This window comes from Gorilla gorilla, chromosome 2 (assembly GCF_029281585.2).
Source record: "Gorilla gorilla gorilla isolate KB3781 chromosome 2, NHGRI_mGorGor1-v2.1_pri, whole genome shotgun sequence".
NCBI classification, from domain to species: Eukaryota; Metazoa; Chordata; class Mammalia; order Primates; family Hominidae; genus Gorilla; species Gorilla gorilla.
The window spans coordinates 162,678,930-162,705,288 of record NC_086017.1 but is presented as its reverse complement, the minus strand read 5'-3'; the positions used below and the strand labels follow the sequence as shown (position 1 = coordinate 162,705,288).

The following is a 26,359-nucleotide window of genomic DNA, read 5'->3' as shown; positions in this document are numbered from 1 at the left end:
AAATATTCATAATGTAAAATTTAGTCTTAATTAAACCAAAATTCTGATATAATTATATTGAAAAATTGACTAGGGGAATTAGTAGGAGAGATTTTATAAACGAGCTGAATCATTTTTGAACAAAAATATCAATAGACGATGTCTAGAATTGGTGAAGATAAAGCACATTTTTAAAGATGAGCATATTGTTTTGAAATACAGTGGCAATGTCAGAAAAAAAGCTAAAATTGTGTGGCCTCTAGACAGCAGGTGAGGAAAGTACAAAAATACCTTTAATAAAAACATGTGATTTTAACAAGACAAAAGTATATAAAACAAATTACAATCATCCACAGTAACTTTAAGCATTTCCTCCTTGAAAGGACGTAATCTAACAGGATTGCAGTATGGTTAGTTTTAAGAACCCAAATCAGAAACTATAAGAAGTTTCCCTTATGTAAATTCTTACTATAAACATTTCTTACTATAAACATTTCTTACTAAAAACATTTATTTTGTTTTTATAGTAAGTATTCAAGTTATATTGTTAGTGGAAAAACAAGGAAAGAAATGTATCCACAGCAGAACATAAATTTTAAGAAAAATACACATGCATATATATTTATACAAAGGGTATCCCTGCAAGGCTGTAGCTGATGTTGAGAAGAGTCAATGCCTGTGAGGAAGAGGACTAGAATACGGAGGTCAGAAATGAGAGGAAGACTTGCTTATCCCTATATACTTCTGTGTATTGTCTTACTTTAAAATATCCTTATGAATGAATTCTACTTATGTTAAAGTAAGGGAGATTTTCGTTATAGTGAGAAAATACAGTAAAAAATTACTATATGTGTCTTATATTATGTCCAATATTATATATAAAGAAAATGAGTATTTATATGCCTTTATGGTTCTGACATAAGATATACAGGAAGAAAAGCATTTGCGGCCTGGATATATAAAATAATGGATTTATTTTGAAATGTTTTGAGTTTAGTGCCTGTGTGATAGCCAGAACCTGGAGTACCTGAAAGTCATTTGGGCTGGAGATAAAGCAAGTGCTGCAAAAGCCACTGAATAAATAAGATCACCTGGGAAATTTTTAAGTGTGAATGAGAAGAGAAGGGAGTTGGGTGGGTGTGAAAGCAACAGTAATTTAAGGAACAACTCAGGAAAAGAGATTAAAATGAAGCCAAAGAATGTGTTAAGAACATTGGTCATGCTACCTGCCGCATACACAATCCTTTCTAAGGAAAGTTGCCTTTCTTAAGGGAGAGTTACAAGTGGCCATGCTTAGCTTGCTTTGACCCCCATTTTCTCCACAGCTGATTGGTCTAGCATGGGCCCCAGACATACATCTATCTATCCACTCATCCACACATATGCATGTATATGTATTTATGTATTGTACTTCTCTGTATGTCCTCGAGAGAAGGAGGAAAAGATGATGAATTTCAAAAGACATGAGGAGGTATTAGTAAGATGAAATAATAAAAAATAGAGATACTACAAAGAAAAAACTAAAACATATGCAGAGAGAGAGAAGCCAATTTATCAAAAAGGACAATATAAAATTAGAAATATCAGCCTCCTAAAAGAATAATGTCAACTTTAAAATACAACCATGAGCAAATCTCTAAAAGTACTTTGTTTACTCAGTAATGTGTTTAAATCTCATCTATATGACTATAAGAAAACTGAATTTATGGCCTAGCAAATTAAACAAAGAACTTTAGTGTGCTAGCTAATCTCACTGACATCAAATTCTAAAATATGATTTTTTGACATGACTCAGCTCTGTATCATAACAGATTTTACTGTTTTGTTAGCCTCCCATATAATGTAAAGATATACTGTCTTAAAGTCATTCTACTTCAACAGACACATCTGACTTTCTGCCATGAAGTTTGTAAAATATGTTTTAGATAACTGTGGACAGTCAAAAACATGACTGATGTAGGAGAAACTGATAGTTTATGAATCTTACTGCTAATCACATCAGATGTAATGAACTTAATTAAACTACTGAGGTTTTGAGGGTATTTTAAGGTTTGTTTTTTTAACCTTAAACGGAATCATTTGTTCCATACACACTATACAAACTTCAGCATGATTTCCACTATCTGGAACTGAACTCCCTCTGATGTCTCCCCTCTGCAGTTGTTCCAATAATTTCTTCTGTAACCTTCACACTTAAAATGTAGATGGTTATTCAGGGTTCAACAGTGAAAAACTGAGGAGATCCTCAGAGAGCAACAAAATTACTAGTGGATCTCCACTATGGCTCTGAAAGTTCCTTTTGCCATGCAAGGTATCATATTCACAGATTGCAGGGATTGGTTCGTGTGCATTTTCGTGGGGGACTAGGCTTGTGAGGATGTAAAGCAACTGGAATTCTTGTACACTGCTGGTGGGTGTATAAACTAGTAAACACTTTGGAAAACTGCTAACATCCACAAAAGCCAAACAAATACATACCCTCTGACCCAGCAATACCACTGTAGGCATAGAGTCAACAGAAGTACATAGATATATGTGCACCAGAGATACGAACAAGAATGTTCACATCACTACTATTTATAATAGCTCTAAACTGTCAACTTCTCACAGGCTATCAAAAGTAGAATGGATAACTACACTGTGGTTTAGTTACACGCTGCAGTACAACACACTAATGAGAATAAATGATCTGCAAATATACACAATAATATGGATACTCCTCAAAAAAATAATGTTAAGCAAAAGAAGCTGGACACCAGAGTACATACTGTATTACTCCATTCATAAAAAGTACAATGCAGGCAAAATTAATGTATTATCTTAGAAATTCAGATAAACTTACCCTTGGGTGAGGGTGACCAGAAGAGAATAATATAGATCAGAAGAATTGGTAATGTTCTGTTTTTCGATCTAGCGTTGGCTACACATGTTCAATTTTTGAAAATTAACTGAGCTGTACACTTATGATATATATGCTTTTCTGTGTTTATTTCATACTTCTATTAAAAAATTTAAATTATGCTATTTGGTTGTGATGGGTGAGATTTCTTTATGACAATTAATTGAGGGATAGGCTTCTGATTTGTTCATTGATTTAGAAAGTCTTCTTTCACTTCCCACCACAAAATGACACCACTGACGCCCAGCTAAGGGGATGAAAAACTTATTTAGGTTACTTAGGCTCGGACTAAGGCCAGTTCTGTCAGAAGCCTCTCACTACAAATTCCCTCCCTGCACCCTTTGTTTCTTAGATGAATGGATGGATGAACAGACAGACGAATGACAGACACACACAGAGATGATAGATAGATAGACAGATAGATGATAGATAAAGATAGATGATAGATAGATGCTGTTGAAATAATGCTGGGTGAAAGGATTACAGCCTAAGAATAATCATCAAGGATCACTCTTCACTATCCATTCAGAGAACAACCAGCTGGGTGTTGGAGGTGGGGGGTGGTCGGATTACAGATTCATATTGATACAATGAGTTTCAAGTGACTATGACACATTTTTTTCTGCATCTCCATTTCTTAACTGTAAAAATAGGGAAAATATGTACTCTGCTTGCCATCCTGAGTTTGAGAAGATGAATGTGTAAACATATTTTAAGCCAAGATGTGTTAAAAGACCCTTAAGTAGAAACAATGCTCCACTCCTCTGGTTTTTCTAAGCACCAGTTTCTTGTTCCACCCTTAACACACAAACACTCAGGTGGAGTGAATTCGCCTATCTGATGAATTTAAAAGAAGGAAGAGGGCAGTCATAGCTAGCTCCTCTCTTCCCCTTCCTCTTAAGAGCGGCTATGCGAAAGTTCACGTCTGCATCTGGTCTTCTCTCGGGTTACAGAGCAAGCCTCCACGTGGGAAGCAGAGCGTTTGTCTGGACTGCTGTGACTTGTGACTCTTCTGTAGTGTAACATGTGGACTCCGCTGGAAAAAAGCAAGGATTAAAGTAAGTCCCTAATTCTAGGGATCTGTATTTGCAGGTCTAGCCTTACCAAAATCTAAGCCCCTTTCCAACAGCAATGAAGCTGATATTTTGATCGCCATCTGCCAGAAATTTTTGTTCCTCTTCCAGTGTTTTTAAGAACACAGGCAAGAAAAAAAGTTGGCTCTTTATTGTGCCTCTTCAAATGCCCACAGAAACTGAAGTATTATTGTTATTGGGATGTGTTTTCGTTTGCTGGAGTAACAGTTCTCACAATGCATGTTTTGTTCTAAAACCTTTTCTTTTTCCCTGAGCCCTTGCTGCCTGTGAAACAACTATAATGGTTTTAAGGGTCCAAGATTTAACTTACATTCTTTATGTGGCTTGTAAATTCAGCTCAACATTGTTCTGTGACTACTACATGCCAGACACTGCGCTAGACTTGGGGGTTGAAAGAGTAATTTTCTTAAAGCAATATTGTGTCCTGGACGTTTTAAATTAAATTTCTTTATGGAAACTGCTCGGGGTCTGATGTCAGCAGTGTTAATGGAAAAACAGCATCAAAGTCTTGGTGATTGTGTTTGTTTAAATATTGGAACTAGATACCCTTTTTCTCACTTTTATATTCCAATGAATAATCCGAAGACTTACATTTCTCATTCTACTTAGGCTGTGGTCTTACGTTTCTTCTACTATTACTTGGCTGTGAAGTGAGGTATTTAACCATTTAAACTATTATAATGTCCTTATTTAAGTGAGAGAGAATTAAAAACCAAATGAAACAAGCACAGACCCACAAAAAATCCAGGTCCTTCTCGTTATAAAAAGGGCAACAGCCTTTTTAAGCTTTTAGTTAATAATTAAATATATTAAGCAATAATGAGTGGGCAATAATGAACTTCTATGGGCTTTGTGTTTCTGGTGTTATGGTGGTCCCAGGAGTGACCCATCACAATTCTAAGAAACCTCTAAGAATATCAAATATGTTTATCAGTGAAGTCGCAGAATGAGACTTTGACTCTGCATCTGACAATTAGTAGGTCCTTCTGAAGACCCATAACTAAACGTGAAGTTTGGCAACTATTAAGAATCCCACAATTTCGATCTCTGCCAAGTCGTAGACCCAGGAAAAGTGAGGAGTGAGTAATAGTCAGAGGAATCTGAAACTGAGGAAGCAGGAGGGCTCATGAGAGGGATCCTAGCTGCTCTGATGATTTCAAATCTTTTGGCCTAGCTGAACTACATCTTGGGGAACAGAAAGAACGCATGTCTATAATTACTGAACCACTGTGGGTAATTACTGGGAAACCATGGAAAACAGGAGAGGTTCCAGGAGACTGAAGGATGGAAAATGTTGCTCCAATTTTTAGAAGGGAAAGAAGGTAGACTTATTGAATTACAGATCAGAGAGCTTGACAAAAATCCTAGAAGAGATTTTTTTTTAAGAGTCCATGAACACTTAGAAGAGGAAACAGTGATGACTAAAGTTAGAATGGCTTTGTGAATAACAGGCCATTACAGACTAACTTCACTGCTTGATTTTTGACAGTGTGGCTAAACTGGTGTATGAAGAAGGCATCGTATAAACCCTATTTCAGTTAATTAGTCAAGTGCTTCATCATAGCATCATGTACATGATGGGGAAAAATGAACTAGATGGTAGAACAATTGGCTTTGAATGATTGAATGATGTTGTCTCCATCTAAAGAGTGCAGACTTGCCTAGTGACAGGCTATAGTTCTTTCTTCTCGGCCTCAACCTCATCAATATTTCTCTATAATTTTGACAAAAATCAATAGTTTGTTATTCTCTTCAGACTTCAGGGGAAAGTCACAAATCTTTGAGCATCTGTCTACCTTTGAGAGATAGTAACCCAAGCTGATTCTTTACTACCTATGTTGCTATGACTCAGTGCTATACGTATTGAGTAAATCCTACACTCCTGCTCTAGCCACAACTGATTGGCCAAAGTAACAATGCATGATCAAAGCAAATACTAATGTTTCCAACTTTAGGGAGGCAAAAAAACTGCCTTTGAGATGGCTTACCCAAAAATTTTTCCCTCACAGTCCCCCCATATTAAATCCTTGCAAATCATCCCAAGCAAATATTGTTATTGGAAAGAATAAATGCTAGAATAAAGAACAAACTTAAATTCTGTAGTTTGGGGATCTCACTCTTATTGGGCCTGCTGTTTTAAAAGCAACAGGACCTAGAATAATAGTTCTTTCAATACCCATCAGCCAAGGTAATTTGCCTGTGTCTTTCTGATATTAAAAGGACTGGTTTATCACCTGCATATCAAATTTAAGAATCAAATTATGCTAGAAGTAGTTCACATAGTTACAGAATTAAGACTTCAAAATATTGGCCCATATTAAATTAATGGGCCAAATTGAACAAAATGAACTTTAAGGGGAAAAGTAAAGAGAAAACAAAATCTTTTTTAGCCTCTAGTCAAATCTGGTACTTTCGATTCGGCATTTTTTTGGTGAACATTTTATTGTTAACCTTGGTCAACAGTAACTGGGGTTAAGCTTTACAGTAGAATCAGGACAGATTTACAATGCTAATGAAACTTAAGCTTCAGGATCCCTTCCTTGCATGGACCCTTTTCAAAGCTGTCATGTAGGGCCACAGTGATAAGGTTGCCAGATAAAATACAGGATGCTCAATTAAGTTTGAATTTCAGATAAACAATGAATAACATTTTCACTTAAGTAGGTCCCAAATAACAAATGCAACCTACATTTTTATTTGCTAAATAAACTCTACATGGGAAAGAATCATCAACCTCAGACTGAGGGTCACCCTCTCTGCCCTCGTGGTGGTCTTAGATCCGTAGGTGGAGTTGAGAGGCTGCCAGTCCTACCTTCACATCCACGCAGCCCAAGTGACAACCTTGTCCCAGGGGACCTCTTGAAGTATCCAGACTTTGACTCCAAGGAGAAAGGCACAAGTGAGATTTCTTCCCTGCTTCCTGCTCAGAAGTCAATGCTAGACTTCATGGCATTTCACCACCACCTCCCATCCCCTTAATCCCCCTAGGACTAGTAGCCATGGTGGGACAGGACACAGTGGCAGCTAGGACCTAGCCAACCTAGAAATTGCAGCTTCCAAAGAATATGAAGACTGAGGTCAAGGGGCTGCAAACATATGAAAGTCTGCCCCTGAAAGTAGTGCCATCTCAGCAAGAAGCTGCAGCTGGAGCTCCATGTACAGGATTACAAATAATAAACAATGAAGTTGAAAGAAACTGTGAAGCCATCAATTTCAAAAATGAATTTTGCTCTATCATTCTAGAGGAAAGACTTGATTATTTTTCTATTCTCTTTATTGAAAATATAAGACTTGTGACAGAATGAAGCCACCAAAGAAAATGCAGCCCAAAAAAGTTAATTTAGAGGCATGTAAGCAAATAATTAGAATTAAAAGATTTTCTGACTTGCACTATTTGTAATACCTACCATACTTTATGTAATTTATTGTAAATTCTAATTCTAAATATGAACTTTTATATCTTATTTTAAATAAAATAATTTTAACTTTTATTTTAGATTCAGAGCATACATGTGCAGGTTTGTTACATGAGTATATATAGTGGTGGTGGGGTTTAGGGTACGATTGATTCCTTCACCCAGGTAGTGAGAATAGTACCGAATAGTTAGATTTTCAACCTTTCCCCCTTCTAATAGTCCCAGTGTCTATTTTTGCCATCTTCATGTCCATGAGTATCCAGTGTTTAGTTCCCACTTATAAGTGAGAAGTATATTATTTGGTTTTCTGTTTCTGCATTAATTCACCTAGGATAATGGCCTCCAGATGCAACCACGTTGCTGCAAAGTATGTGATTTTGTTATTTTTTTTCTTTTATTTGGGGTTTTTTATTACAGCCAAACATCCTCAAAAATAAGTTTCTGTGGTGGCCCACATTATAATATCTCTACTAGGAATAAAATAAGGGATGATAACTAGATTTAATAGTTACTGTTTTTGCACTGTGTCAGATGTTGTTACCATTTGAGTTACATTTTCTCATTTAGTTCTCCCAAAAACCTTTAGAGATAGTATCATCTTTAATTTTACAGATGAGAAAACTGAAATGCCAATAGCTTTTTTTTTAATTGCCAAATATCACACCCATAGAAACTGATAAATCTGGTATTGGATCCCTTATCAGTCTGACTCCAAAGTTCGTGTATGCTCGTAACTACTGTGACAGAACAGTTGGATGGAACTACATTTTTCATGCATCCAGTAAAGGTGATTCTGTAGTTTCCTCTAGATTCCTATAACCCTGCCCAAGCCTTCCCATATACACACACACACACACACACACACACACACACGAACACACACATATATACTTTAAGTTCTGGGGTACATGTGCAGAACGTGCAGGTTTGTTACATAGGTACACAAATGCCATGGTGGCTTGCTGTACCCGTTGACCCGTCATCTACATTGGGAATCTCTCCTAATGCTACCCCTCCCCCAGCTCCCCACCCCATGACAGGCCCCAGTGTGTGATGACCCCCCTCCCCGCCCATGTGTTCTCATTATTCAACTCCCACTTACGAGTGAGAACAGAAAACTTGTTTGGTTTTCTGTTCTTGTGTTAGTTTGCTGAGAATGATGGTTTCCAGCTTCATCCATGTCCCTGAAAAGGACATGAACTCATCATTTTTTGTGGCTGCATAGTATTCCATGGTGTATATGTGCCACATTTTCTTTATCTGGTCTATCATTGATGGGCATTTGGGTTGGTTCCAAGTCTTTGCTATTGTGAACAGTGCAGCAATAAACATACATGTGCATGTGTCTTTATAGAAGAATGATTTATAATCCTTTGGGTATATACCCAGTAATGGGATTGCTGGGTCAAATGGTATTTCTAGTTCCAGGTCCTTGAGGAATCACCACACTGTCTTCCACAATGGTTGAACTAATTTACACTCCCACCAACAGTGTAAAAGTGTTCCTATTTCTCCACTTCTTCTCCAGCATCTGTTGTTTCCTGACGTTTTAATGATTGCCATTCTAACTGATGTGAGATGTTATCTCATTGTGGTTTTGACTTGCATTTCTCTAATGACCAGTGATGATGAGATTTTTTTCATATGTTTGTTGACTGCATAAATGTCTTCTTTTGAGAAGTGTCTGTTCATATTATTTGCTCACTTTTTGAAAGAGTTGCTGTTGTTGTTTTCTTGTAAATTTGTTTAAGTTCTTTGTAGATTCTGGATATTAGCCCTTTGTCAGATGGATAGATTGCAAAAATCTTCTCCCATTCTGTAGTTCACCTGTTCACTCTGATGATAGCTTCTTTTGCTGTGAAGTAGCTCATTAGTTTAATTAGATCCCATTTGTCAATTTTGGCTTTTGTTGCCATTGCTTTTGGTGTTTTAGTCATGAAGTCTTTGTCCATGCCTATGTCCTGAAGGGTATTGCCTAGGTTTTCTTCTAGGGCTTTTATGGTTTTAGGTCTTACATGTAAGTCTTTAATCTATCTTGAGTTAATTTTTGTATAAGGTGTAAGGAAGGGGTCCAGTTTCAGCTTTCTGCATATGGCTAGCCAGTTTTCCCAACACCATTTATGAAATAGGGAATCCTTTCCCCATTGCTTGTTTTTCTCAGGTTTGTCAAAGATCAGATGGTTGTAGATGTGTGGTGTTATTTCTGAGGCCTCTGTTCTGTTCCATTGGTCTATATATCTGTTTTGGTACCAGTACCGTGCTGTTTTGGTTACTGTAGCCTTGTAGCATAGTTTGAAGTCAGAGTGATGCCTCCAGCTTTCTTTTAGCTTAGATTGTCTTGGCTATGTGGGCTCTTTTTTTGGTTCCATATGAAATTTAAAGTAGTTTTTTCCAATTCTGTGAAGAAACTCACTAGTAGCTTGATGGGGATAGCATTGAATCTATAAATTACTTTGGCCAGTATGGCCATTTTCACGATTTTGATTCTTCCTATCCATGAGCATGGAATGTTTTCCCATTTGTTTGTGTTCTCTCTTATTTCCTTGAGCAGTGATTGGCAGTTCTTGAAGAGGTCCTTCACATCCCTTGTAAGTTTCATTCCTAGGTATTTTATTCTCTTAGTAGCAGTTGTGAATGGGAGTTCATTTATGATTTGGCTCTGTTTGTCTGCTATTGGTGTATAGGAATGCTTATGATTTTTGCACATTGATTTTTGTATCCTGAGACTTTTCTTATCAGCTTAAGGAGATTTTGGACTGAGACGATGGGGTTTTCTAAATATACAATCATGTCATCTGCAAACAGAGACAATTTGACTTCCTCTTTTCCTAATTGAATACCCTTTATTTCTTCCTCTTGCCAATTGCCCTGACCAGAACTTTCAATACTATGTTGAATAGGAGTGTGAGAGAGGGCATCCTTGCCTTGTGCCGGTTTTCAAAGAGAATGCTTCCAGTTTTTGCCCATTCAGTATGATATTGGCTGTTGCTTTGTCATAAATAGCTCTTATTTTGAGATACATTCCATCAATGCCTAGTTTACTGAGAGTTTTTAGCATGAAGGGCTGTTGAGTATTGTCGAAGGCCTTTTCTGCATCTATTGAGATAATCATGTGGTTTTTTTCATTGGTTCTGCTTATGCGATGGATTATGTTTATTAATTTGGGTACGTTGAACTAGCCTTGCATCCCAGGGGTGAAGCTGATTTAATCTTGGTGGATAAGCTTTTTGATGTACTGCTGGATTCAGTTTGCCAGTATTTTATTGAGGATTTTTACATCAATCTTCATCAGGGAACTGGCCTGAAATTTTCTTTTTTTGTTGTGTGTCTGCCAGGTTTTGGTATCAGGATGATGCTGGCCTCATAAAATGAGTTAGGATTCCCTCCTTTTCTATTGTTAGGAACAATTTCAGAAGGAATGGTACCAGCTCCTCTTGGTAACTCTGGTAGAATTCGGCTATGAATCCGTCTGGCCTTGGACTTTTTTGTGGTGTTTGTAGGCTATTAATTACTGCCTCAATTTCAGAACTTGTTATTGGTCTGTTCCGGGATTTGACTTCTTCCTGGTTTAGTCTTGGGAGGGTGTATGTGTCCAGGAATTTGTTCTTTTCTTCTGGATTTTCTGGTTTCTTTGCATAGAGGTGTTTATAATATTCTTTGATGGTAGTTTGTATTTCTGTGGGATCAGTGGTGATATCCCCTTTATCATTTTTTATTGCATTTATTTGATTCTTCTCTCTTGTCTTCATTAGTCTTGCTAGCGGTCTATTTTGTTGATCTTTTAAAAAAACCAGCTCCTGGATTCATTGATATTTTGAAGGATTTTCATGTCTCTATCTCCTTCAGTTCTGCTCTGATCTTAGTTATTTCTTGTCTTCTGCTAGCTTTTGAATTTGTTTTGTCTTGCTTGTCTAGTTCTTTTCATTGTGTTGTTAGGGTGTCAATTTTAGAACTTTCCTGCTTTCACTTGTGGACATTTAGTGCCATAAATTTCTCTGTACACGCTGCTTTAGATGTGTCCCAGAGTTTCTAGTATGTTGTGTCTTTGTTCTCACTGGTTTCAAAAAACTTACTTATTTCTGTCTTCATTTCATTATTTACCAGTAGTCATTCAGGAACAGGTTGTTCAGTTCCCATGTAGTTGTGCCATTTTGAGTGAGTTTCTTAATCCTGAGTTCTAATTTGATCGCACTGTGGTCTGAGAGACTGTTTGTTATGATTTCCATTTTTTGCATTTGCTGAGGAGTGTTTTACTTCCAGTTATGTGTTCAGTTTTAGAATAAGTGTGATGTGGTGCTGAGAAGAATGTATGTTCTGTTCATCTGGGGTGGAGAGTTCTGTAGATGTCTATTAGGTCTGCTTGGTCCAGAGGTGAGTTCAAGTCCTGGATATCCTTGTTAACTTTCTGTCTCATTGATCTAATATTGACAGTGGGGTGTTAAAGTCTCCCACTGTTATTGTGTGGGAGTCTAAGTCTCTTTTCAGGTCTCTAAGAACTTGCTTTATGAATCTGGGTGCTCCTGTATTTGATGCATATATATTTAGGATAGTTAGTTCTTCTTGCTGAATTGATCCCTTTACCATTATGTAATGCCCTTCTTTGTCTCTTTTGATTTTTATTGTTTTAAAGTCTGTTTTATCAGATACTAGGATTGCAACCCCTGCTTTTTTTTGCTTCCCATTTGCTTGGTAAATATTCTTCCATTTCTTTATTTTGAGCCTATGTGTGTCTTTGCATGTGAGATGGGTCTCCTGAATACAGCATGCAGACCAGTCTGTGTCTTTTAACTGGGGCATTTAGCCCATTTACATTTAAGATTAATATTGTTATATGTGAATTTGATCCCGTCATTATGATGCTAGCTGGTTATTTTGCCCGTTAGTTGATGCTGTTTCTTCATAGCATCGATGGTCTTTACAATTTGGTATGTTTTTGAAGTGGCTAGTACTGGTTGTTCCTTTCCACGTTGAGTGCTTCCCTCAGGAGCTCTTGTAAGGCAGGCCTGGTGGGGACAAAATCTCTCAGCATTTGCTTGTCTGTAAAGGACTTTGTTTCTCCTTCACTTATGAAGCTTAGTTCGGTTGGATATGAAATTCTGGTTTGAAATTCTCTTCTTTAAGAACGTTGAATATTGCCCCCTGCCCCCCACTCTCTTCTGGCTTGTAGGGTTTCTGCCAAGAGATTCGCTGTTAGTCGCTTCCCTTTGTGGGTAACCCGATATTTCTCTCTGGCTGCCCTTAACATTTTTTCCTTCATTTCTACCTTGGTGAATCTGATGATTATGTGTCTTGGGGTTGCTCTTCTTGAGGACTATCTTTGTGGTGTTCTCTGTATTTCCTGAATTTGAATGTGGCCTACCTTGCTGAAAGGAGCCGGGCACATTCCTCAGCCCCAGGCTCAAAACAAACAAGCCCAGTACAGACACATCCCATCCTCCCATCCCACCACATATTGCCATATATCTCTCAAACTTCCTGAGCCCAGTACAAACACCACCAGGAAAGTCTCCGATAAGGAGACAGCCATTCAAAGTTTTACTGAAAGAGCAGGAACGGAAAGAATTCCTTTGTTCCCCTGTAACTTTCAGGCTATAAAAAGCAAACACTCGCATTGTTCAAGGCCCTCTTGTATGCTGTGGAATGGAGGGACCAGGTTCGAACTTGTAGTAAAGATCCTTGCCACTTAGCTTTGACTCTGGACTCTGGTAGTCTTCTTTAAGGAACTAACGGTCTAGGCATAACATCTGGGGGCCCGTCTGGGATTCCCCAAGCCCACCAGACCCCTGGTCAACGGATCTGCTAGGATCGATCTACTGATAGGTGAGCTGGCTCGTCTCCGTTTGTCTGTCTGTGTCTGTTCTGAATCCGAATCTGTGACTCACGAGGTCTGAAACTGGAGCTGGCACAGTCCTGGTGGACGCGCTATAGGACGGCCAGCGGAGACTGGTGGGAGACATCCCCTGGCTCTCATCTGATCTATATTGCAATCTGAGCTGCCCCGGTTTGGCGGGCAGCAGCTGTCTCTGATCTGAGCTGCCCCGGTTTGGCGGGCAGCAGCTGTCTCTGATCTGGGCTGCCCCAGCGTGACCACGATCCAGGCAGCTAACTCTGACCTGGGCTGCCAAAGTGTGCCTGCAATTAGATGTCATTAATAAGTCAGATCAGATTTCCTTTACAGGGATTCAAACCCACATTCCTTTACAGGAAGAGACAACAGATTGTTACAGGATAGGTAATACCCGGAGCGCTCCTCTATCTCCCCTTACGAGTAATTTCGGGGAAGTTGGAGCAAGGGGCCAGGATCTTGGTATAGAGATCAGGAAAGGAGAGCTAATTACTCTGTGTCGCTCTGAGTGGCCTGCCTTTGATGTGGGGTGGCCGCCCGAAGGGACCTTCCGACTTGCTGTCATCACTAGGGTAAAGTCCAAGATTTTCCTACCTGGGCGTGCAGGCCACTTAGATCAAATCCCATATATCCTCATATGGCAGGACCTTGTTGAGAACCCGCCTCCTTGGCTGTCCCCTTTCCAATTAGCCTCTGAACCCTGTAAGGCACTGGTTGCTCAACCACTAAAATCCAAGCAACCAACTGCCCCCCCCATCCTGTTCTACCTGACAGCGAGGACCCACTGTTCACAGAACCCCCTCCGTACCCCTCCGGGCCCCAGGCCCCAGCCCCCCTGGCTGAGCTGCGGGAAAGAGCAGGCGGACGGGAGGTGGCCGGCACACACGGGCCCGCTGAAAAGGAAAGTAACTTTGAAAGGCCGGCGGGGCAGACGCGAGGGTGCACTTCGCGGACTAGCCCCCCTCAGCCGCCTGACTCCACGGTGGCTTTACCCCTTCGGGAAATAGGACCCCCAGATGACACAGGAATCCCCAGGCTCCAGTACTGGCCATTCTCCACCAGTGATCTGTATAACTGGAAGACTCAGAGTGCTCGGTTTTCAGACAACCCCAAAGATTTACTGGCTTTACTGGATAGTGTCATGTTCACCCACCAGCCCACTTAGGATGATTGTCAGCAGCCCCTCTGAATCTTGTTCACCATGGAGGAGCGAGAGAGAATACAGATAGAAGCTAGAAAGCTGGTCCCGGGGGACGATGGTCAACCGACTGCCAACCCCGACCTCATAAACGCAACCTTTCCTCTGACCAGGCTGGCGTAGGACTACAACACGGCAGAAAGTAAAGGACGGCTACACCTTTATCGCCAGACTCTAATGGCAGGTTTCCGGGCAGCTGCTCGCAAGCCCACTAATTTGGCTAAAGTATATTCTATTCTGCAGGGGAAGACAGAGAGCCCAGCTACCTACTTAGAAAGATTAATGGAAGCTTTTAGACAGTACACCCCCATAGATCCAGAGGCTCCAAGAAGTCACGCAGCTGTTGTAATGTCTTTCGTAAATCAAGCAGCCCCAGATATTAAGAGAAAACTCCAGAAATTAGAAGACTTGGAAGGAAAGCAGATTCAGGACCTCCTTCAGATAGCCCAGCAAGTTTACAATAACAGAAATACTCCAGAGGAAAAGCAATTTAAGGCCACTGAAAAAAATGACCAAGGTCCTGGCAGCAGTGGTACAGAAAGAGCATCTACAGCCAGAGTACACCCAACCTAGGCGGCCCCCCCAGCATGATAATCTGAGCAAAGACCTGCAGGACCGCCCACTTCCTGACGCCGACCTCGTCTGGTTCACTGATAGGAGCAGCTTCATGCATCAAGGCCAGAGGTACGCTGGAGCGGCAGTAACTTCAGAGACTGAGGTAATCTGGGCGGAACCCCTGCCCCCGGGGACATCAGCCCAGAAGGCCGAACTGATAGCGCTCACCCAAGCTCTTACCTTAGGGGCAGGGAAAAAGCTGACAGTATATACAGACAGCCGATATGCTTTTGCAACGGCGCATATACATAGGGCCATTTACAGGGAGCGAGGGTTACTGATGACTGAAGGAAAAGAGATAAAAAACAAGCAAGAGATCCTAGCCCTGCTAACAGCCCTATGGAGGCCAGAAAAATTAGCCATTTTACATTGCCCAGGGTATCAGAAACTAACTACTCCAACTGCTCAAGGCAACTTTCTGGCAGACCAAACTGCAAGGAATGTGGCGAAGGCTCCCAGCCAACTCCTTGCACTCCAGCTCCCTGAACCAGGCCCCCAGGACTTGCCATATTTCCCTGAATATTCAGAACAAGATCTCCAGTGGATTGACAAACTTCCCCTGAAACAAATCCAGAATGGGTGGTGGACTGATACTAATCACCAAACCATCCTACCAGAAAAATTAGGACAACAGGTGTTAGAACACATCCACCGAACCACCCACCTGGGGGCCCGGCGGATGATAGACCTGATCAGACACTCCAAGCTCAAAATCAGACATATAGCTGAGACGGCCAGCAGTATCGTGACAAGTTGCAAAGTCTGCCAGCTTAACAACGCATACCCCCAATCTCAAGCTGCAACAGGAACAAGGCTCAGGGGAACCAGGCCCAGTATCTACTGGGAAGTACATTTTACTGAAATAAAGCCAGGAAAGTACAGGTACTTACTTATCTTTGTAGATACTTTTTCAGGGTGGACTGAAGCATTCCCAACCAAAAAAGAAACTGCTCAGGTCGTAGCAAAAAAAATTCTGGAAGATATCCTTCCCAGGTATGGCTTCCCCGTCCAGATAAGGTCAGATCATAGGCCCGCTTTCGTCGCTAAGGTAAGTCAGGATTTAGCTTCCATCCTTGGGGCAAATTAGAAACTACATTGCACTTACAGGCCCCAGAGTTCAGGACAGGTAGAAAGGATGAATCAGACCTTAAAAAAGACCTTAACTAAATTGACTATAGAGACTGGCGCTAATTAGGTAGTCCTTCTCCCCTATGCTCTGTTCCAGGCCCGTAATACCCCTTACAAACTAGGCCTTACCCCTTACGAAATCATGTATGGCAGACCTCCACCCCTAGTTCCTAGCTTAAAAGATGATCTGCTTAAGTCTGAAACAGAAAATGTCTCTGAATTCTTATTTTCCCTACAAGCCTTACAGAAAATTCACCAAGAAATCTGGCCCAAGCTGAAAAAGCTATATAAGACCAGTCCCCCACCGACACCCCATCCGTACCAGCCGGGAGACTGGGTCCTGGTTAAGCGACACCGACAAGAAACCCTAGAGCCCAGGTGGAAAGGACCACTCCAAGTACTCCTGACCACACCCACCGCCCTGAAGGTAGAAGGCATTGCGTCGTGGATCCACTACACCCACGTCAAGCCAGTGGACCCAACCTCCGACTTTCTGGGGCCAATCACGGCGGCGGCTGAAGCACCGGACACGTGGACTGTGGACAGAGCTAAGAACAACCCCTTAAAACTCACCCTGCGCTGGCAGCATAGCTCACTGCAAACATGCAGTTAGGTAGTCTAACTCTAACATTAGTCGCCCTAGTGACCACTAGAGAAAACATAAAGCCAGCTCCTAATCCCTTTGTCTGGAGATTCTGGCTTTATGAAAACCAAACCCACCCTGGGCAACCTCATAAGCCCGGGAAATTAGTGGCCAGTGCAGATTGCCCCTCCTCAGGGTGCAATAGCCCAATTTTACTAAATTTTACCGATTTCCCAATAGCCAAACCAGTGGCACCAATAATATGCTTCGAGTATGATCAGACTAAATACAATTGTAAGCACTATTGGTGGCACCAAAGTGCCGGCTGCCCTTATAACTATTGTAACATCCATAAATACCAATGGTGAGGTGAAAAAGAACAGATAGATCCCAGATGGCCCTTCCATTGCAGACGAGATAGAGACCTTTCATATACATGGATAGTTAAAGACCCCTGGAACTCCTGCTGGACCACGCCTCAACACGGGGCTGTATACTACTCCTCCGCCTCCACATGGCATAGCAGTCACCTCTATCTGTGGCGGGGTCTAGTGCAGGTACGGCCCCTGGTCCATAGAAATATCCAGCGACAAGAAAACTGCCTGACACAAGATTTACATCCTTTTTCCTAGTTAAAATTATTGCAAGAAAGATTAGAACTTGCTAACCTTACAGGACTTCACAGCCTGTCTGGCTGCTTTCTGTGTGCCACTCTAAGGCATCCACTGCTAACCGCTGTCCCCCTGCCATGAGGATCCTCCACCTCTGCCCAAGCTAACAACCACCGAAACCTCTCATATGCCCCTATCCCTAACGTGCCACTATACCTAAACCCCAGTCAAGAAAAGTTTCCCTACTGTTTCTCAGGAACTAATTCCAGCCTCTACAGCATCACTGCAATGCCCCCTAATATCACCTTAAAGGCTCCGTCAGGCATATTCTTCTGGTGTAATGGAACACTATCTAAAAACCTATCAAGCCCCTCTGTTACCAACCTACTGTGTCTTCCTGTCACCTTAGTTCCCCGGTTAACTCTACTTACTGCCGGCGAGTTCCTAAGGTATACCGGTAACTGGACTAGTGCTGTTATTCACCCAGACCCTAGACCAAGACCTGCACGAGCCATATTTCTCCCCCTCATTGCAGGAATCTCCCTCACCGCATCCTTCATGGCGGCTGGACTGGCTGGGGGAGCCCTAGGTCACACCCTCATAGAAAGTAACAAGCTGTACCAACAATTTGCCGTTGCTATGGAGAAGTCAGCTGAGTCCCTTGCCTCCCTCCAGTGGCAGCTCACGTCCCTAGCACAGGTAACCTTGCAGAACCAGAGGGCCTTAGACCTACTCACTGCTGAAAAAGGGGGTACGTGTATGTTTCTAAAGGAAGACTGTTGTTTCTACATAAATGAATCAAGGCTTGTGGAAGACCGAGTCCAACAGTTACGCAAGTTAAGCACAGAAGTAAGAACACGGCAGTTTGCTTCAGCTGCAGACCAATGGTGGAACTCATCTATGTTTTCTCTGTTAGCCCCCTTCCTTGGACCCCTGCTGAGTCTACTATTTCTGCTTACCGTAGGACGTTGTGTTGTTAACAGAAGTTTGCGGTTCGTTAGAGAAAAGTTTGACACTGTACAACTCATGGTCCTCAGAGCCCAATACCAACCTGTAAACGCTGAAACAGAATCAGACTTATAAGACCCAAGATTGGCTCTAAAAATACCTGAAAAGAAAGGGGGGGAATGAAAGGAGCCGGGCACATTCCTCAGCCCCAGGCTCAAAACAAACAAGCCCAGTACAAACACATCACATCCTCCCATCCCACCACATATTGCCATATATCTCTCAAACTTCCTGAGCCCAATACAAACACCACCAGGAAAGTCTCTGATAAGGAGACTGCCGTTCAAAGTTTTACTGAAAGAGCAGGAACCGAAAGAATTCCTTTGTTCCCCTGTAACTTTCAGGCTATAAAAAGCAAACACTCGCATTGTTCAAGGCCCTCTTGTATGCTGTGGAATGGAGGGACCAGGTTTGAACTTGTAGTAAAGATCCTTGCCGCTTAGCTTTGACTCTGGACTCTGGTAGTCTTCTTTAAGGAACTAACGGTCTAGGCATAACATCGCTAGGTTGGGGAAGTTCTCCTGGATAATACCCTGAAGAATGAAACTAAGTTGGGAAACACTCTCCCCGTCTCTTTTAGGTGACTCATCCTATCAAACATAGATTTGGTCTTTCCACATAGTCCCATATTTTTTGGAGGCTTTGTTCATTTCTTTTCACTCTTTTTTCTCTGATCTTGACATCTTGCTTTATTTCATTGCATTGATCTTCAATCTCTGATAGCCTTTCTTCCGCTTGATCAATTCGGCTATTGATACTTGTGTATGCTTCATGAAGTTCTCGTGCTGTGTTTTTCAGCTCCATCAGGTCATTTATGTTCTTCTCTAAACTGATTATTCTAGTAAGCAATTCGTCTTACCTTTTTTCAAGGTTCTTAGCTTCCTTGAGTTGGGTTAGGACATGTTCCTTTAGCTTGGAGGAGTTTCCTATTACCTACCTTCCGAAGCCTACTTCTGTCAATTCGTCAAACTCATCCTCCATCCAGTTTTGTTCCTTTGCTGGCAAAAAGTTGTAATCCTTTGAAGGAGAAGAGGTGTTCTAGTTTTTGGAGTTTTCAGCCTTTTTGCGCTGGTTTCTCCTCATCTTCGTGGAATTATCTACCTTTGGTCTTTGATGTTGGTAACCTTTGGATGTGGTCTCTGAGTGGACGTCCTTTTTATTGATGTTGATACTATTCCTTTCTGTTTGTTAGTTTTCCTTCTAACAGATCCCTCTGCTGTAGGTCTGCTGGAGTTTGCTGGAGGTCCACTCCAGACCCTGTTTGCCTGGGTATCACTGGCAGAGGCTGCAGAACAGCAAAGATTGCTGCCTGTTCCTTCCTCTGGAAGCTTCATCCCAGAGGGGCACCTGCCTGATGCTAGCCAGAGCTCTCCTGTATGAGGTATCTGTCAGCCCTTACTGGGATGTGTCTCCCAGTCAGGATATACAGGGGTCAGCAACCCACTTGAGGAGACAGTCTGACCCTTAGCAGAGCTTGAACGCTGTTCTGGGAGATCTGCTGCTCTCCTCAGAGCCATCAGGCAGGGACGTTTACATCTGCTGAAGCTGCGCCCACAGCTGCCCCTTCCCCCAGGGGCTCTGTCCCAGGGAGATGGGAGTTTTATCTATAAGTCCCTGAATGGGGGTGCTACCTTTCTTTTTTCAGAGATGCCCTGCCCAGAGAGGAGGAATCTAGAGAGGCAGTCTGGCCACAGCAGCCTTACTGAAGTGTGATGGGCTCTGCCCAGTTTGAACTTCCCGGCAGCTTTGTTTACACTGTGAGGGTAAAATCGCCTACTCAAGCCTCAGCATTGGTGGAATCCCCTCCCCCCACCAAGCTCAAGCATCCCAGGTTGACCTTAGACTGCTGTGCTGGTATGAGAATTTCACGCCAGTGGATCTTAGCTTGCTGGGCTCCATGGGGGTGGGACCCAACAAGCCAGACCACTTGGCTCCCTGGCTTCAGCCCCCCTTTCCAGGGGAGTGAACAGTTCTGTCTCACTAGCATTCCAGGTGCACTGGGGTATGGAAAAAAAAAAAAAAGAACTCCTGCAGCTAGCTCGGTGTCTGCCCAAACAGCCACTTAGTTTTTTGCTTAAACCCATAGCCCTGGTGGCATAGGCACCAGAGGGAATCTCCTGGTCTGCCAGTTGCAAAGACCATGGGAAAAGCATATATCTGGGTACCATTCCTCCTGGTACAGTCTCTTATGGCTTCCCTTGGCTAGGGGAGGGAAATCCCCCAACCCTTTGCACTTCCCAGGTGAGGTGACACCCCACCGTGCTTTGGTTCGCCCTCCATGGGCTGCACCCACTGTCCAACCAGTCCCAGTGAGATGAACAGGGTACCTCAGTTGGAAATGCAGAAATCACCTGCCTTCTGTGTCAGTCTTGTTGGGAGCTACAGACCGGAGCTGTTCCTATTCGGCCATCGTGCCAGCAAGTCCCCCTATACCTAATTTTTATTCATAGTATTGTATGCTTTCTCTTTTAAAAAAAACCTTGTAAATTATATGAGCTTTAGGCCACTCGAAATCTGGATCAGTCCCTGAATACAATGACCTAATAGAATAAAACTATCAATGACAGCAAAAAGAATGAATAAACAGATAGAAGTGAAGGAAACCAACATTTCTGAGAGTCTGTTATGTTTCAAGTTCACTGCTAATAATAATAGCTGATATTTATTAAGATCTTTCTTATGCCAGGTCCTATCTAAAGAGCTTAACCTACTGTATCATTGCATTAAATCAGCATGATACTAGGAAAAAAAGCACTATGAGTATTATCTTCATGGTGTAAAGAAATGAGGCTAAAAACATAAAATATTTTGCTCAGGTCATGCAGCTATTAATTGATGAAGTTAAAATCTGAACCCAGGTTTCAATTTTTTTCTTCAAGACAGGATCTTGCTCTGTCACCCAGGATGGAGTATAGTGACATGAACACAGCTCACTGCAGCCTTGACCTCCCAAGCTGAAGTGATCGTGCCACCTCAGTCTGCTAGGTAGCTGGGACTACAGGCATGTACCACCATGCCCAGCTAATTAAAAAAAAAAAAAAAATTGTAGAGACAGGGTGTCACCATGTTGCCCAGGATGGTCTCAAACTCCTGGGCTCAAATAATCCTTTCACCTCAGCCTTCCAAAGTGCTGGGATTATAGGCATGAGCCACTGCACCTGGCCCAGATTTGGATTTTAAAACAATGCTTTTTCTCCTGCTTATTCCTTTTCTTTTCTTTTTTTACACTAGAAATTATCTTCTGGGCAATTAATACTGAGACTTAAATATCCATTTGTTCCTTTTTCAGTCAACTAGCATTTTTATTGGGCGGGTAACATGTAAGGTAATACAAAAGTTATGTAAGTCAAAAAGTATTTATGGAGACATTTGAATATCTGCCTTATCACTGCTATATAAAAAATCCATTATCGACTCTTCAGAAATGTATTGGGCCAAGAAGAATTCTGACATTTTATTGTTCATTAGGAATAGATGACCCCACAGACATGTTTTGATGAGGGAATTGCTTGAGAATGGAACCAGCATGAAGCATAAATGAGCCAAAAAAAAAAGAGTGAATCCAGCTCCCGCTGGTGTCGTATGGGCCTATTAGGTTAGGTGAGCCAAAAATCTTCGTATTTTCCAGAGCCAGGCTGGGCTGAGTTTTCTGTCATTTAAAGGCAAAATAATTTTAACAGGTATAATATTCTAAAGGAAAAAAGTGACTTCTAAAGTCAGTAGTGGTTTTTGTAGTCAATGGAATAGGGAAAAAGATTTTTTCTACAAATTCTACCAAAAGTTAGGAAGACCAGATCTGTACAGGGTTTAGGTTAGGTCAACAAAAAGTAAATTCAGCAACTGAACTCTGCTCAGTTTTCAGCCACATACGCTGGAGCTACATGAACTTCTCCTTCACATATGTTCATACCAAGATCAAGCTGGTGGCCACAGTGCAGGCAGTTTTGGCCTCTGCAGTGTGCACACATTCTGCCCAAGCACCTGATACAGAGGGTGGAAAGAAAGGCTTCCGGCAGGGAACTAGGTAAAGATGAAGATGAGGCCAAAAACATTAAGGGTAACCAGGAAAATTAGTTTGAAAGAAAGGGAGAAGACTGGAGCAAATCTGAAAGCAAATGCATCAGAAAAAGAAAAAAATGAGATCAATGAGAAAAACATCAAGGAAAGAAATTTAAATTTTTTTAATATTAGAGGAACTAGAAGAACCTAAATAACTTATGCAGAAAAAAGTTAAGAGAAACCATGAATCGGAAAATTGCTGGAAGAGGCTAAATTTAAATTGACAATAGAAACTTTGTGGTACTAAAAGTCTATGGAGTAGATACTCTGAACTCAAAGAGACTTCACAGTTTAAAAAGTTATTAAAAAATAAAATGATGCAACATTAAACATTTTTTCATTATACCAAGTCTTTTAAAACATCAGTTTGAGATTAGTATATTTTAGTGTTAATGTCATAAAGATTACCAATTTATGGACAAAGTTATACAACTGAAAAAAAAAAAACAGAATCAAGCAAAATGACAAGAAGAAAGGTCTGGCTTCCGGAGGGAAGGTCAAAGGCTTCCAGGCTTAGACAATCCAATAGACCGTGGAGCTCTGACAAGAAAAATAACAAGACTGGAGACATTTCCTCTTCTAAACCTTCACTCTGTTTCCCAATCTCTTCAACAGGTAGCTCAAACTTTTCCCTTTCAGTTCTGCCAAATGTTAGCCAGAAGTATCATGGTTATGTGCTAGATAAATAGTTCACTCCTGACACTAAGATGCTCAGTGATGAGGGGCCTTGGAGCAACAAGAAGTTAAAATTGGTGTGGCAGGAAGAATTCTGAGATGACCTTTGAGATTCCCGCTCCCCGGTGTACATGTTCTGTATAATCCCCTCCCCTTGAGTGTGGGTGAGATTGACTATGATGAACTTCACTCCTGTAATTAGGTTACTTCATATGGAAAAAAAAGTGAAGGGATTTTTGCAGATGTAATGAAGTCTCCAATCAATATACTTCGAGTTAATCGTAAGGGAGATTATCCCTGGTGGGCCTGACCAATTTGGCAAACCCCTTAAAAGAGATTGGGCTCTTGTTGAAGGAAGGGATTCAAAGGGTAAGGGTATGGAGTGGGGCATGTGGTAAGGATGCTTAGGGTTGTCTCCAGTCAATAGTGGGCAAGAAAACTGAGATTTCTGTTCTACAGTCACAAGGAACTGAATTCTACCAACAACGTGAATAATGTTGGAAGCAGTTCTTTCCTTATTCAAACCGTCAGGTAAGAATGCAGCTGGCTGGCACCATGATCTCAGCACATTTGAGACCTTAATAGAGTACAGACGACTGGCCCACAGGAAATGTGAGATAATAGACTTGTGTTCTTTTAACCAGCAAACTTGGTGGCAATTTCTTACACAGCAATAGAAATTAATACAGTTAGGAAACTTGGATGCTACTCCATCTTAAACAAAAATCTTAAATAGTGTTTTTTGTGGCTACCTGAATTCAGAGTGGCAACTAAACTGGAACTAAAATGTACATGTTATGCGTATTCTGTAATATAGCCTTAATTGTACCTCCCTAAACTACTCGAATTTGTCAGAAAAAGGTGTTTGCAATAAAATCTAAATGGTTTTGTGTTAAAGATGATTATAATGAGCCAGGCAGGGTGGCTGGTGCCTGTAATCCCAGTGACTCAGAAGGCTGAGGTGGAAGGATCACTTGAGCCCTAGAGCTCAAGGCTACAGAGAGCTGTAATTGTGCCACTTCACTTCAGCCGGGGTGACAGAGCAAGGCTCTCTTTAAAAAAAAAAAAAAAAAAAAAGTGTAATGCATTTTTAAAATTGTTACAAAGATTATCTATTTCATATTGACAATATTATAGCTGGAAAAGACATTTGATACTAAAAAGGAAAGAAGAAATGATGAAAGAGAAGGAAGAAGGAAAGAAGGAAAAAATCAAAATCTGATTGATTTTTTCAATTGATTTTTTCAATTTTTTTCAACTGATTCAAAATCAGTTGAATCTGATAAAGTAGCTTTTCATTATTACATGTCTCAAATCAACCTTTGGAATATCTATTTATGTATTTTTAACTTTTTCGGTTCAAGGGTACATGTGAAGGTTTGTTACACAGGTAAAGTCGTGTCACAGGGGTGTGTTGTACAAATCATCACCCAGGTATTAAGCCCAGTACCCAATAGTTATCTTCTCTGTTCCTCTCCCTCCTTCCACCCTCCACACTCAAGTAGACCACAGTGTCTGTTGTTTCCTCCTTTGGGTTCACTAGTTCTCATCATTTAGCTCCCACTTATAAGTAAGAACATGTGGTATTTCGTTTTCTGTTCCTGTGTTAGTTTGCTTAGGACGATGGCCTCCAGCTTCATCCATGTTCCTGCAAAAGACAAGATCTTGTTCTTTTTTATGGCTGCATAGGATTCCATGGTATATATGTACCACATTTCTTTATCTAATCTGTCACTGATGGACATTTAGGTTGATTCCATGTCTTTGCTATTGTGAATAGTGCTGCAGTGAACATTCATGTCCCTGTGCCTTTATGGTAGAATAATTTATATCCCTCTGGGTATATGCCCAGTAATAGACTGCTGGGTCAAATGGTAGTTCTACTTTTAGCTCTTTCAGGAATCACTATGCTTCTTTCCACAATGACTGAATTAATTTACATTCTCACCCACAGTGTGTAAGTGTTCCCTTTTCTCTGCAACCTCGCCAGCACCTGTTATTTTTTCTACTTTTTTGTAGTAGCCATTCTGACTGGTTTTGATTTGCATTTCTCTAATAATCAGTGATGTTGAGCTTTTTTAAATATGCTTCTTGGCCACTTGTATGTCTCCTTTTGAAAAATGTTCATGTCCTTTGCCATGTTTTAATGGGGTTTTGTTTTTCTCCTGTAAATTTAAGTTCCTTGTAGATGCTGGATATTAGACCTTTGTCAGATACAAGGTTTACAAAAATTTTCTCCCCTTCTGTAGGTTGTCTGTTTAATCTGCTGATAGTTTCCATTGCTGTTCAGAGGCTCTTAAATTTAATTAGATCCCACTTGTAAATTTTGGCATTTGTTGCAATTGCTTTTGGTGTCTTTGTCATGAAATCTTTGCCAGTTCCTATGCCTAGGATGGTATTGCCTAGGTTGTCTCCAAAAGTATTCATAGTTTGGGGTTTTACATTTAAAAACTTGCATTGATTTTTGTATATGGTGTAAGGAAGGAGTCCAGCTTCAATCTTCTGCATATGGCTGGCCAGTTATTCCAGCACCATTTATTGAATAGGGCTCTTTTCCCCATTGGTTGTTTTTATCAGCTTTGTCGAAGATCAAATGGTCATAGATGTGGGGCTTTATTTCTGGGCTTTATTCTGTTCCATTGGTCTATGTGCCTGTTTTTGTACCAGTACTATGCTGTTTTGTTTACTGTAGCCCTGCAGTACAGTTTGAAGTCAAGTAACGTTATGTCTCCAGCTTTTGTTCATTTTGCTTAGGATTGCCTTTTGTATGTGGGCTCTTTTTTTGTTCCATGTGAATTTTAAAATAGTTTTTTCTAGTTCCGTGAAGAATGTCATTGGTAGTTTGATAGGAATAGCACTGAACCTATGAATTGCTTTGGGCAGTATGGCCATTTTAATGATATTGGTGCTTCCTATCCATGAGCATGAGATGTTTTTCCATTAGTTTGTGTCATCTCTAAATTATTTGAGCAGTGTTTTGTAATTCTCATTGTAGAAACCTTTCAGCTCCCTGGTTAGCTGTATTCTTAGGTATGTTATTCTTTTTGTGGCTATTGTGAATGGGATTGCCTTTCTGATTTGCTCTCAGTTTGGCTGTTGTTGGTATATAGGAATGCTAGTGATTTTTGTACATTGATTTACTGAAGTTGTTTATCAGCTGAAGGAGATTTTGGGTTGAGACTATGAGGTTTTCTAGATAAAGAATCATGTCATCTACAAATAGAGATAGTCTGACTTCCTCTCCTCCTA

General features: G+C 41.0%; 1 protein-coding gene across 3 annotated transcripts in view; it reads left to right on the top strand.

Annotated features, from left to right (window-relative positions):
* The first annotated feature begins 3,644 nt into the window (after nucleotides 1–3,644).
* IGSF10 (immunoglobulin superfamily member 10) overlaps nucleotides 3,645–26,359 on the top strand; it is a 109,103-nt gene continuing 86,388 nt past the window's right edge. For 2 of the 3 annotated variants that reach the window (XM_063704295.1, XM_063704296.1), the window contains exon 1: nucleotides 3,778–3,936. The gene's annotated coding sequence lies outside the window, so the exon portion shown is untranslated. Of the gene's footprint in view, nucleotides 3,937–26,359 lie in introns of all 3 variants that reach the window. The other variant, XM_004037854.5, reaches the window with a different exon arrangement.